This window comes from Netta rufina, assembly GCF_964035555.1.
Source record: "Netta rufina genome assembly, chromosome: 1".
Classification (NCBI taxonomy): Eukaryota; Metazoa; Chordata; class Aves; order Anseriformes; family Anatidae; genus Netta; species Netta rufina.
This window is the reverse complement of record NC_140123.1, coordinates 72539689-72552387: the sequence shown is the minus strand read 5'-3', so window position 1 is coordinate 72552387 and position 12699 is coordinate 72539689.

The window sequence follows — 12699 nt, the reverse complement described above, 5'->3', positions numbered from 1 at the left end:
CACCTCAGTTTCACCAGCTAGTGAAACACCAGCCTGGGTTCTGTTTTAAAGACTACAGGAAAATTTGCATAGATTTGACTCTTATTGCCACTGTACATGCGTATCTTAATGCACTGTCATTGACATTTCCCAGTCAAGATTCAAAAAGGGAATAACACACAGCTTGTGAATAAAGCATTATATGGAAATGAAAGACACTATAAGAATAGTAAGGAAGAGTTAATATTATTCATAACTGTCACCAAAAGTTATTGGCCAACTGCCCATTAGATACTTACATCTTTTGTTACTGCTGTATATGCATGTGCAAGAGTCCTACAGCACATTTACAGTGTCATACTTAGATGTTTCACACAATTATAATCCTCCCCGGCATTTGTTCAGAGTTGTCAGGTCCACAGTCATAAAACCAAGGACTTTGCTTTAGGAGAACAGTAGCATCTCTGTCCAAACATCTTTATTGCCACATTAGCAAAGATATTCTCCCATGCTGAAGGGGTGGCCATTTCTTTAGTCCATCATTACATCATTGGGTGTGGCACCTGAAATTCAGAAAGTATAGGTTTTGAGAAGCATATTTAATTTAGATCTGTAATTTGCAAAAGATTACCTAGAACTGCAGCTCATTTTACAAACACTGCCAGGGCCTTGCAGGGGTTGTGGTCTCCCTGGGGGCCATGGGAGCTGCCGATGGTTTCTGAGGGGGGACTTGGAGCCTGGCACTGCTGCGGCCTCACTGGTGCTGGTGGCCCCAGGGTGATGTGGGGGCCTGGGCCTAGGCAGGTGGGGAGCCCCAGGGAGGTAACAACCACAACACAGCCTTTGTACAGAACTAACAACCTCCAATCTAGTAACAGCACTGTCTTTGGAAAAAAAAAAAAAAAAAAGTAGTTAATTTGAAAAAGTAGTTTCATTAGTAGTTCCAGGAATCCTGACCAGCTTGTTGGTTAAGTCCATGCCTGAAAGCATGTACACCTGCACTGGTGCAGATGAACCCAAATGCTCCTTGCCCATGCCCCAGTGGTGCTGAACTGCAGCCAGTTTTGACCCAAAGGACGTACATTTCAGTGCAGTTTGGCAGCTGGCTGAACTCCTTATGTTGAAGGAGCTCAGCACTGTCAGAGCTTAGCACTATAGCCAGGAAGCCGTCTGCAGCTGAGACGGGTGTGTAGCAGCCTTGAATGTCACACCCCGCCTAAGTGCACCTGCCATAAGTTATGACCTGAGGTTGGAAAACTAAACAGTTAGCTGATGGTTAGATTCTTCTGAGCTAATATATTTCAGAGACAAGCATATTTTGCTGTAGCTTGTTGTTTTAATTAGCATTACAAAAAGCATTTCTGTAACTGACAGAAACTGACACCATTACATTGCAATTCATAACGAGCCTTTTTAGTTCCTAGCCCCAAGCCACTAAGTGAACACATCAAAAGCTGTAAATATGTTATAGCTCTGAAATCATAATGTTTGGCATCAGTGTAGAAATGCTTCATGAACGTTAAAGAATATAGGGTCTTGCTATGTGCAAGCGCTACATTCCCCAGTACTGTAGTCATATAGGAACAAGTTTTTGCTTTAAATGGATACATCTACTCTTCTAAAGCAAATCCTGTGTCCATTCATGTATATGGTGCACTGGTTTGCATTGTGGAGTTAGTTGAACTGGAATGCACAAATTATTTCTTTCAGGGGAAACAAAACTTGAAGATGCATTGCAGCACCACAGCTAGTGTACTGCAGCAGCTCCTGGGCGTTCAGTCTCTGGGACCAGCCTGAAGTAAAACAAAAGCCCCACAGAGCACAGTGAGATTGTAGCACAAATTGCCCCACCCTGCAGATCCAGCAAATAGTGTGTGTGTTAGTCCTTGGTGCTTGCTAATGTAGAGATAGTCTATGTGACACAACAGTCTGCTTTTTCACCAAATTTCACCCTTTAGTTTAATAGTGCAAAAGACACTTTTCGTGCATAAGCATTTTATATGATATATTTAGCATTCATATTTCCACAAGAAGAACACAGGATAATGCAGATTTTATGCTGTATTTCCTCTTATAAAATGGCCTTACATCATGATATATTCTACTGCCTTGCCATCTCATATGATAGTTTCCAAGAACACAGTTCATGCTGTCTTATTTCCCAATTTTAAGTTCCTTTCTCTATTTATCTTTTCTCTCTTTCAATATTCATGTTAGTTCTAGAATTGAAAACAAAAAACTACTAAGTGGCAAGAAAATTGCTTTCATCAGTAATGAAGCATGCAAAATTTGGTATATAACTTCCTGAAAAAGGTGAGATTAATGCATTCTGAGTCCTTTGTCACAGCAGACTAACTGAGCTGGGAGTTTGGGGTGACATAATACATTTTTCCATGTAAATGCAAGGAAGAAAAAACACAAAGGAATCTAGGTTTCATCCATGTTGTCACAAAGTCTGGTAAAGGCATTAGTGAAAGGCAGTGATTAATTTAGCACTCATATAAATGAAATGTGCTGTCAAAGTCATTTTTACTCTTAGTCCAAGTATAACTTCATCAGCTGTTGGTAACATGTCACTTTCTAATTGTTGTTATTTCTCATCCATATGCTCACTAACATATTTGCTACTCTGCATTACCACAATAAGCCTTCTTTTAGTACACATGCATCGGTGTTTTCATAACACCACTAAAACATTATCCAGTGACAATGTACTTCTTTTCAGATATGATCTCATGACTAAATTATTTCTGACTTTCTGCCACGTATACCCCTAGGTCATATACGTATATTTCTTAATGGGGAAACAAATTCTACTGTATGGATTGTGGTATGCAAAAGAAATGTTGCTCAATTACTGTTCCGTGTCCCCTGACTCTCATTTAACTTTGCCCTTTTTTTCTTTTTCTCCTTTTCCAAATAATTATATACAACAGAAAAATGAATTACAGCGTTTCTAAACTGAGCTTACTGCACCAGCATATAGGAAGAACACAAGATACATTGTTTTCATGATACTGTAAAACAGGAGCTCAATAAGAGACCTAATGTCATAGAACATGAAGTGGGAGCTATTCCAGGTCTAAGTTTCTTGAAAACAGAATAGGAAAAAGACAGTGCACACAAGTAAAGTTACCCTAGTAAGGCACAGAGGCCTCGTAATGTTATTCATCTCCACTAGCTTGGCTGAGAGCCCAGTTACTGATCTCCTCCTTTGTACCAATTGCCTTCCTTCAAGAATCTTTGCAGTATACATCTACTTGCTTGTTGGGTTGCAAAGAATAGTTGAAACTGTGAAAGTCAGATGTGAAAGTCAGAATAGCTGTTTCCCAACTGTAGGATATCTTCCTGCATGCTTGGTTTCAGCAAGAATACTGCTAATGCGGTATAAGCACTTAAAAAAAAAAAAAAAAAAAAAAAAAAAAAGTTGTAATTTAATATATTTCCTTAACTTTACTACTAAGATCACCCCTCTGGAAGTTGAAATTTTCCTTGAAAAACATAACAAAATAGCAAGCACCTGGCAAAACATTGAATGGAACAGTGAAACCGGGGGTGGAAGAGACTTATTATTATTATTATTTTCTCTCCAAATCATATTTCAAGACAATATTTAAATCTACCATACCACTTATATGACTTTCCAGCTACCTAGATCATTGGCAGAGATTTCCATTTTAATGTTGCTTCATAGCACCACCACTGTGACAGAAATTGGTGCTTATAAAAGGGGAAGTATCAGCATGTGTAAGTGTTGCTACTTGAAATAACATGGCAAGAGGAACTGAAGGCTTGTTTAGAAACTATATAAAGACTGTTTTGCCACATTAACACCAGCTGGATGTACAAAAGCTCCAGACCTCGGAAAACTGAACTGTTTATTCAGTCAGGTGCCTAAAAAGAATCAGACATTAAAATCTGTAAGCATTTAAATTCAAGGATTGTTTGGCATGTCTAATAATAGCGCACCAGACATTTGCAGTCATGTGAAATAGCTCAGCCATGTCAGTCAGGCTATAATGGCTAAATGAAATCAGTCTAAGTTTCTGTTTGTGCATTCACATTTGCCCAAAGAATACGCTGTTTGAAACAACAGAATCAAACTCTGGTTAGAGAAGTCTGAGTTTGGACAAAAGCCAGGGAATTCTTTTATCCACAGAAAGTTAGATTCCTAAGCAAAGCCTCAAAATGTGGGTAAATGTGGATTAGTATAAGAACTGGATTATCATAAGAAATATGGAGTCCTTTTGTTGTGTCTTTACACCAGTATGATATATAAAGCTGTAATTGTGCTTGCATTTTTTATCTGCAGATTGTTAAGAGTCAGAAAGGTTATGTCAATTTCTCTATTTATGAATAGAAATATAGTACTTACATGTAAAATAAAAGGAGGATTTAGATTTATAACCCCTGAAAAACTTGCATTCCATAAACAGTTCTTGTTTAGAAAGCCCTAGGCCCTCAGAATTCAGGTGTTATATTGTGCTGACTGCATCTTGTAGAAGCTAAGGCAGAATTGCTCTCTATAAAGTCAGTGTATCCTGTTCTTGAATGGGCCCTTCAAGATGTAGCCAAAATAATTTTAAAAAGATAACTAATGTAACAGGATTTATAGTTCACATAAAGGCACAGATGCACGGTTATAGGAGAAACTTGAAAGAAAAGGATCACTGTGAATTTTTCTACACTAGATTATTAAAAGCCATATATTAATATTAAAGAGCAAGAAAGAAACAACAAACTACTCCGTCTCTGTTTGAAACAAAAAATGCACATATTTATACTAATCCGCAGAATCAATCACAGGGAAGGGGTAGCTTTTATGAATGGACTACAAAATATATGCAGTTTTAGTAGTGAACGTTTTGTATTGGCATGAGAAATATGATGTAATTGTTTTCTCATATGCTCAGAAACAAGATGCAATTGACTTGACTGGAAAAAAAAAAAAGTACGGTAAGTTAGATCAACAAAATTAAAACTCTTTCAGAGGAGCAGCAGTAGCTTTCAGTTGCTCCCTGACCAGACAACACCTTACTTGTTATTTTGGCATTATTATAAGGCTGCCAAGGACAAATGGTCCAGGAAGGTCATTCCTTCTTTAAGGCCAGTTCAGTTTTCTCCTGTACTGAACCAGTGGGCTTTATTTTATAAAGAAAAGGAATCCTGCAAAACTACTTAAAAGCAGTTCCTAGCGTGTGCTTCAGTCTAGACTGTCTTGTCTATGCAGTTGCTAGACCATGTTGGGTAACAGCCTTTTCAGAGACTCATAGAGTTGTATGTCAACAGGGACCATTACATCATCTAATCTGACCTGCAAGATATTATAAGACCTCATTCAGTTATTTCTGTTTTAAGCCCAGTAATCTACTTGGCTAAAACTTTTCTTCCAGAAAGTGATCCAGGCTTGAGCTGAATATATTAAGAAAGAAGACTATGCCTTCTCAAATGGTTTGTTGCAATGTTTGATCAGAAATGGTGACTTATTTCCTTTTTGCAGATGTCCAAATGTTAAACTGTTTATCATTATTATATCAGTGACTCCAATATTCATTATTTTCCCTTTAAGATAAACCTTCATTCTTTTGAGAAATCACCTCTTTCTACATTCTTTAATCAAGTCTTTTTAAGGCTCTCGCTGTAGATTGTGTTCTGTGACACTAAAATTATTTTTCTATATCTTTTTCATTGTTTCAAAAGTCTTTGAGAAAGAAGGTAGCAGAGTAACAGAGTTCTAGCACTCTGCTACTCCTTTGCATGTATTCATTCAAAGATCACATAGTCCTCCCACTATAGTAGTATTCTGGCATTTCATACCAGGTTGAGAAGACACTGTAATCACACCCTTTTCAGGGCACGCCCCCTGTTTGATAACAACTTGCCTTTTGAGATTCCATGGGTGAATGCCCTGCATGTTAATACCCATTTTGTTGAAAGGACCCAGCCTATCAAGCAATCCAGTTTCCAGTGTAATGTCGTCTTGTTTTGATCATCACTTAGTCTTCTTCAGTCCTAGGAATAAGTGCTTTCAGCAGATTTTTTTTCTCAAAGTCATACTTACAAAGTCAATTGTGCTATATTTAAGGCAGATATTTAGAAACACAGGTCTTAGAATAATATTTCCTCACTGACAACTGCCTTTGTATTATATTGCAGTTAGTCTATTCTCGACCTATCTTATACATTCTTGGGTAATATTGTAGGGTATTCACCTTATAAATCAGAATTCGGTCTATGTTATATAAAGTCTTTCAAAACTGTATGTAGATTGCAAACCTGCTATTAACGTCACCTCCCAGACTAGTAATTGCAAAGAAGAAAATTCAGGTTTGTTTGACAGCTAATGCTGGTGCAGCTGGCCCAGGCTTGCTCAGGTCAATCTTCCTGCACATTTTAAACATCAGTACCACATCACCACTCTCTGACTTTTTTGAAACTTCCCTGGTATTATCAGTATTTATTTTTAAAGCATGGCACTAGGCCAAAGATTTTCTTTACCACCTATTAAAGTATGAAATAAATGCAGCATTCACTTCAGGACAGATAGAAGGGATGTCTCCACACAATTATCTCATCCAGTTTGGGCTATAACTAATCCGTCTGCTTTATAAAGAGGTCATAGATGAGGCATGCTTGAGAGCTGTTAGTCCTCCAGCATCTCCCACCATTTCTGGTTGCACTCAGGAACAGACACGTCCCCCCCAGCAGCACCCCACAGTTCACATGAGTCAGTTCACCAAATGTAGTACAGGCAACCAGAGGAAATGCTTTCTAGAGACCTACATTCACAACAGGTAAGAAGCTAAGAACATACCACTAGTAAGGAAACAGTAATTGAAGCAAAGACTAATATGCACTCTCTGAGCTGGATGCCAATCACTCAGCTGGTGTCTGCAGTGAAAACACAACCTCGACAAACACAGCTAAGACCAATTCCTTAGTTATTTTGGGTCTATCCCATTACCTGCAGGCTCAGGCTGCAAAGAAGCTGAAAACATTCTCACCCCTCTCCCCACATAGTCTCTGTGTCATGCTCCCTTTCTTCACATTTAGCAGCATTAACACAGCCAGCATGGAGAGATGGCTGTCTTCCAGCTCTGTTTCAGGAGCTGGGATGGTGGCAGTGCAGCTGGCTGCACCCACTGGGTGGTAATAGACCTTTCCCCACGGCTGCAGTAGGTTCAAGACACATCTTCCACTCCAGAGCACCTAAGGCCAGGACTGTATGTGCTAGGGCTATAGGTGGTGCTCCACACGCAGAGGTTTGGGCTGTTGCCTTCCCCTCCCACTCTTCTGTATGCCCTGTGCCAAGAAGTGAGGAATAAACAGGGATCCAGCCATTCATTCACACTGGGGCTGCCTCTGTTCCCGTTTTGTTTTCTTTGCTTCAGCCCAAGCTGAAGTGAAGCTGTTGATGTGCATGGCAGGAGGCAATGAAAGGTAACTGCTTCGAGGAGGAATTCTTTACAACAGATGTTTTTTAAATAAAGCAGAGGGTTTGTGGTTGTTTTTTTTTTTTTTTTTCTTTTTTTCTTCTAATGCTTTTAGCACACTCTAAGGAAGTAAAAATCTGTTCTGAATACATAAAAATTCAGCTTCATGAAAAGATGCATTTAACGTCTGATTTTTCTTTTTTTTTTTTTTTTTTACTTTACATATAATTTGGAGGACGTTTTTTCTCTTTTAACTGGTAATTCTAAAAGACTGGCTTCTAGTGTTTCTTACCTAAAGAGCCATATTTCAGCTAATGACTTTTTGGAGAAGAAAAATATTGTTTTCTGAGAAGTTTTTTTTTACTCCACAGACTAAAAAAACAACTAATAGGAGAAAGAAGAACTGAAAAAATCTCTCAATTTATTGTGTCTTATTGAAACAATACATTTCTCTCAACAGAATTATCAGTAGTAACTCTTCTTCATTTGTACATTAGGTTCTCATATCTGAGGTAGGTCAAGCTCACCTGGAGTCCCCACAACCCTTGCAGAGCACTAGGGAATCCTACTTGAAAAATAATTACTCAACTAGAATGTACCTGTCACATCAGAAATAATACCCTTCAGTTTGATGAATGGACAGATGCCTGTGTAGGATAAAACTAGAAGACATTTATATAGAACAAACCCTGATTCCAGGGATGCCAACTAAAGCCCTTTGTGCTTTTTAAGCTTTCCCTTCAATGAGAGAGTTAAAGATTGCATTAGACAGTATCTGATCTGTCTGCAACAGAGTTTGTTAACCTGTTATGTTTTCAGTGGCAGACAAATTTTATTAAGTTAGAAAGATGTCCTGAGGATGTACGTAGCCATACTACAGTGTATTTTGTTTCTGCTATGTAAGTTCAAAAATTTGTCTTAGGATTTAACTGACCAGTTTGTAACTTACAGATGCTTTAACTAGAGTGCATAAACCTCCAGTCTGTTCAACGTTGAGAAGTTGCAGTGATGGTTGCTCCACATACCATATTTTGATTATATCGCCAGATGTTTAGGAACAGCCTAATTGTATTTTAAACATCTGCCTGTTCCCAGATGCTGCATTCTTGCATGCAAATAAATTCTTAAAGGACTCTAAAACACGTCACAAATATGGATATCATGATCCCAGTGTTTTAGATTGCAAAGCAGAAGACAAGTACTCATTAAAAGTCTGACCAGCATTATGAAAATAGGCTTACTAAAGTACTAAGTACTTAGTACTTCAATAAATAGTTTGGGTTGCCTAATGCATATCTAGAGTTCAGCTTTAGAAAGTAATTGGCCTCTTTGCTGCAAATGTAACATTCAGCTTTAAGTGAACCACAATGTTCAGATATACTAGCAAGGAAGAGTTTGTTGGCAGACAAAACAAGGTGACTGTATGGACTCTATTCATCTTTTGTCTGAGAGCTGTATTCTGTTACCTTTACTCCGTCTGAACAGTCCTGTTGAAGAGAAAAATGGAAGATCCCTGGGAATCTAAAACCAATAATACTGTTATTCCTAGAGATTAGGACATTTTTACTTGCTGTCCAATGCTGTGTTTCTCTGCCCCCTAGTGGTGAAAACACCATCTCAGAAAGAAAACTAACTTTTCAAAAACCATGACCAAGATTTTAGACAAAAGATATTTGACAGTCTGGAAGGTCTTAACAAAAGATAGATAATATGATGGTTTACATTTTAAAAGGATACCAAAACATTTAAGGCACCAAAATTTGCCTTAGTATAAACACTATAAAACTAGTATAAAACTAGTATAAACATATATTAGTAGAAATACTAGTAGAAAATGGGGCATGGCTCATATAACTGCTTGTTACATATTTGTTACAGTATTTTAACCATGAATTTCAGGTTGAAAGTGTAATGAATAAGCAACATGTTGTTAGCAAAGGCAGAAAAAGATTTATTCAAGGAATGTGTCTTCTAACTAGGTAATTCAAGCATATGTTGTAGTTCAATCCTACAAACAGAAAAATGAAAACTTGATTTCTATATTAAAAAATCTTATTTTTCTGAATATTATGTTCACGGCTTCTGTCCATTCATCAAACTGAAGGTTATCAGTTCTGATGTACTGGGTATAATCTATCTGGAATTATAGATTTTGCATAATTTAAATTTCTAGTTGACTTTCTGGCTAAATTAAGCCAACAAGCTTGGAAAACTGAAATAAATGTCATGCACATGCTGTATACCTGAAATGTGTTAAAATACTTAAAATGTATAGAATCACACTAACAGCTTTCTTTTAAGCACTTCTACTTTATTTCACCTTCTTATGTTGTTACCCTTTTGGATAATTTCTGCCTTGACGTTTATATTATGTTATAGTAATTACGGTGGAGTTTAATCAATAGTTAATATTGGATCCTAAATAGTGAATAATAATATTTCCTTTTGATGAGGGTATAGAAACTGTCAATGCACTCTAGATAGCAGTTGTCACATCAATGAATGCCTGAAACTTCCACATCAATGTAATGCCAAACTGTGTTCATATAATCTTCTCTTCATTACAGGATTTGGGGGAGGAGGGGGGAGGAAGGAAGAGGGGAAAGAGAGGGATGGGGGATGGACGACACACTATAGTAATTACCATTTCTTCTGATCCATTTCCCATACTTACTAACAAACTAGCTAGCTCTACAGTATAACAAATATTGCTAATATTCTGGTTTTAATTTTCTCATGTGCATATATGCATACTATGCATACACATATATACACCGTATAGTAATATATGAGAAAATAATTCCATCTATAAATGCGTAAGAAATGTAAATGGTTGGTTTAGTGTTGCTAAGGTGTAATTTTGCTAGTGCAGAGTTTGTAAAGCACAGATGGACGAATAGTTGTGTCATTCAAAATCCCATCCCTGCTTTAAGCAACAAGGGCAGCTTTCTGGGCAGTCTTCAGGAACAGCTAGGAGAACTGCAGACATCAGAGCTGAGCCTTCTGAAGTCAGAAGAGACATTTCTAGTATTTCAATAATCCCTGCTTTTATGCCTGTCTTAAAGGATTTGAGCTTCAAACCCAAACACGGTTCTCTTCCTTCTTACCCAGATGAGAAGAGGGCAGATGAAGGCAAAGAAAGAACAGAGAGCTGCCACAGAGCTCTGGTCCTGGCAGAGGCAGTAGTAACTCCTGTCAAGGGGAGATGCCAGGGTCAGGTGCTGGATGCGTTAGCAGACACTGGGACAGCAGCCAAGCAGGCAGACCAGGCTCTCTGAAGCAGCAGAGGGTCTTCCCATACAGAAAGAGATGGAGAAAAGTCAAGGCTCTGCTCAGGGAGCACTGCAATCTCCACGTATTTTTCAATGAAGCGAGTACTTAGCAATGGTAAAGACTCTGGAAAAGGGGAGCTCTGGTCAGGGAATGTTGTGGGGTTGCAGTGGGGCAGGAGGGGGAAAGGTTTGCAGGGGAAAGAATCATCAAGTAATAGATGGGACTGGAGCTTCTTTGGGTCCTTGGTAATTCTGAGCATAGATGTAGCCCATATTGCTGGTGATCAAAAGCTGGGAGAGGCCCTAGAGAGAAAGGTTGACTTTGGCAGCAGAGCAGAAATAAAGTACCTGGTATTACTGAACACTTATGGTTGGAGACCAGTTAAATTATAAAACTACAGGGGAAACTCTTGGTTTGTTTAATATTTTGAAACTGGCCAGTGTCTGTAATGCAATATGGGAAGGAAGAAAGTCTGTAGTTTGTGGGGAAATCTGATCTGCCTCATTGGTAAACCCAAGCCAGTAAATTCCAGGATAGATAGAACTAAAAATAAAGAGGCTTTTAAATAAGTGCTAAGGTTAAAAAATACATAACATTTAAAGTACAAGGAAATTTTGTTTTCTGCAGAAGTATTTTGCTATTTTGCCAAATATTAAAGAGTTGTTCATTTTAAAAATGAAGTAAGGGAACTCTAGTTCTGCTACTGAAAATCTGCTTAAGACAATAGTGGCTAAAAAGTCACTACTTAAGCTTTTGTAACAACAAGGTAAATAACAATCGTCAAGTTCAAAGACAATTTCTAATGCCTCAATAAATACATATATATAGAGAGAAGGAGCAAAAGATAAAACTTTTCAACTGGATTTGTTGGTATATCCTGTAGTGGAGACCTTCCTCAAACTACCCTTGCAGTAGATTTTAATTCACTAACCCATAAAAAGGAGATCCATAGTACTTAGTTACAAACCACAAAAAGCCAAGAGGGAGGGAATGGGTTGGAAAAATCAGACATATTAAAATATAATGTAGACACGGGGGAAAAAGAATTAAATCTATAACTTCATAAATGGAAAGAGTACCTGAATGGGAATGTAAAAAAAAAAAAAAAAAAAATAGTTGTCAGAATTTTTATAAGGCTACAGGTGCTACAGTATTTGGATTAGAGATCATAGTATATAATATACCAGCAAAAATTCCAAAGGCATTTCTGTATGTTTGTCTACCTACCTCCCCCCCCAAAAGTCTCCAGATGTTGAAGTGAGATGCTAGAATAAAATACAGCACATTCATGTGTGAAAAATGTGAGACCACGTCCACTGTAGGAGTGCTTGGATTGCATCGTGTCACTTAATCATTCCTGATGAAGATTCATTTGTACCAAAAAAAGCCCATTTTTAGCATTTTAGTTTATTTTAGCAATTTCTTTCCCACAATGCACTGGCAAAATTGCACTTCACAACCTTAACCAACATACCTCTGCTATGAAAAGTCTGTGGTACAGCACTGGCTTAAGAATGCCACTGATATAAAAACATTTCACAGAACCTAATCCATGTTTTTGTTCTATGTAGACCATCCCAGCAAAGTTGGTTCTATGCAGCTTCCTCAGGAATTTTCCCATCACTGATTTCTGGAGCAAAGCTACCTTGCCTGAGAGTGCAAAAAATACTTATTTGGACTGTCATGAACTGACATCCCCTTTTTGCAGTGCTGGAGCTGTTCAGGTGCTCAGCTGTTGAAGTGGGCAATTCATGTGATTTCTGGTCTGAAATACGCAAGAGGTGTTGTTTTCTGAAGTGGATCCTTGATTCCAAAGGACAAATGCTCTTCCCCAAGTTTATAATACAAAAATACTATTTAAAGGGACTTTGATTTAACAAGAACTATTCATAGTGCTCTGTATGTACAGGCCAGCATTATTCTTTTTTCTCTTTGTTTTCTCAGTGTGAGGATTACAATTAGAAGGCTTGAAATCAAATCATGTCATGGTTTTGAAATTCAAAACTCGGTCACT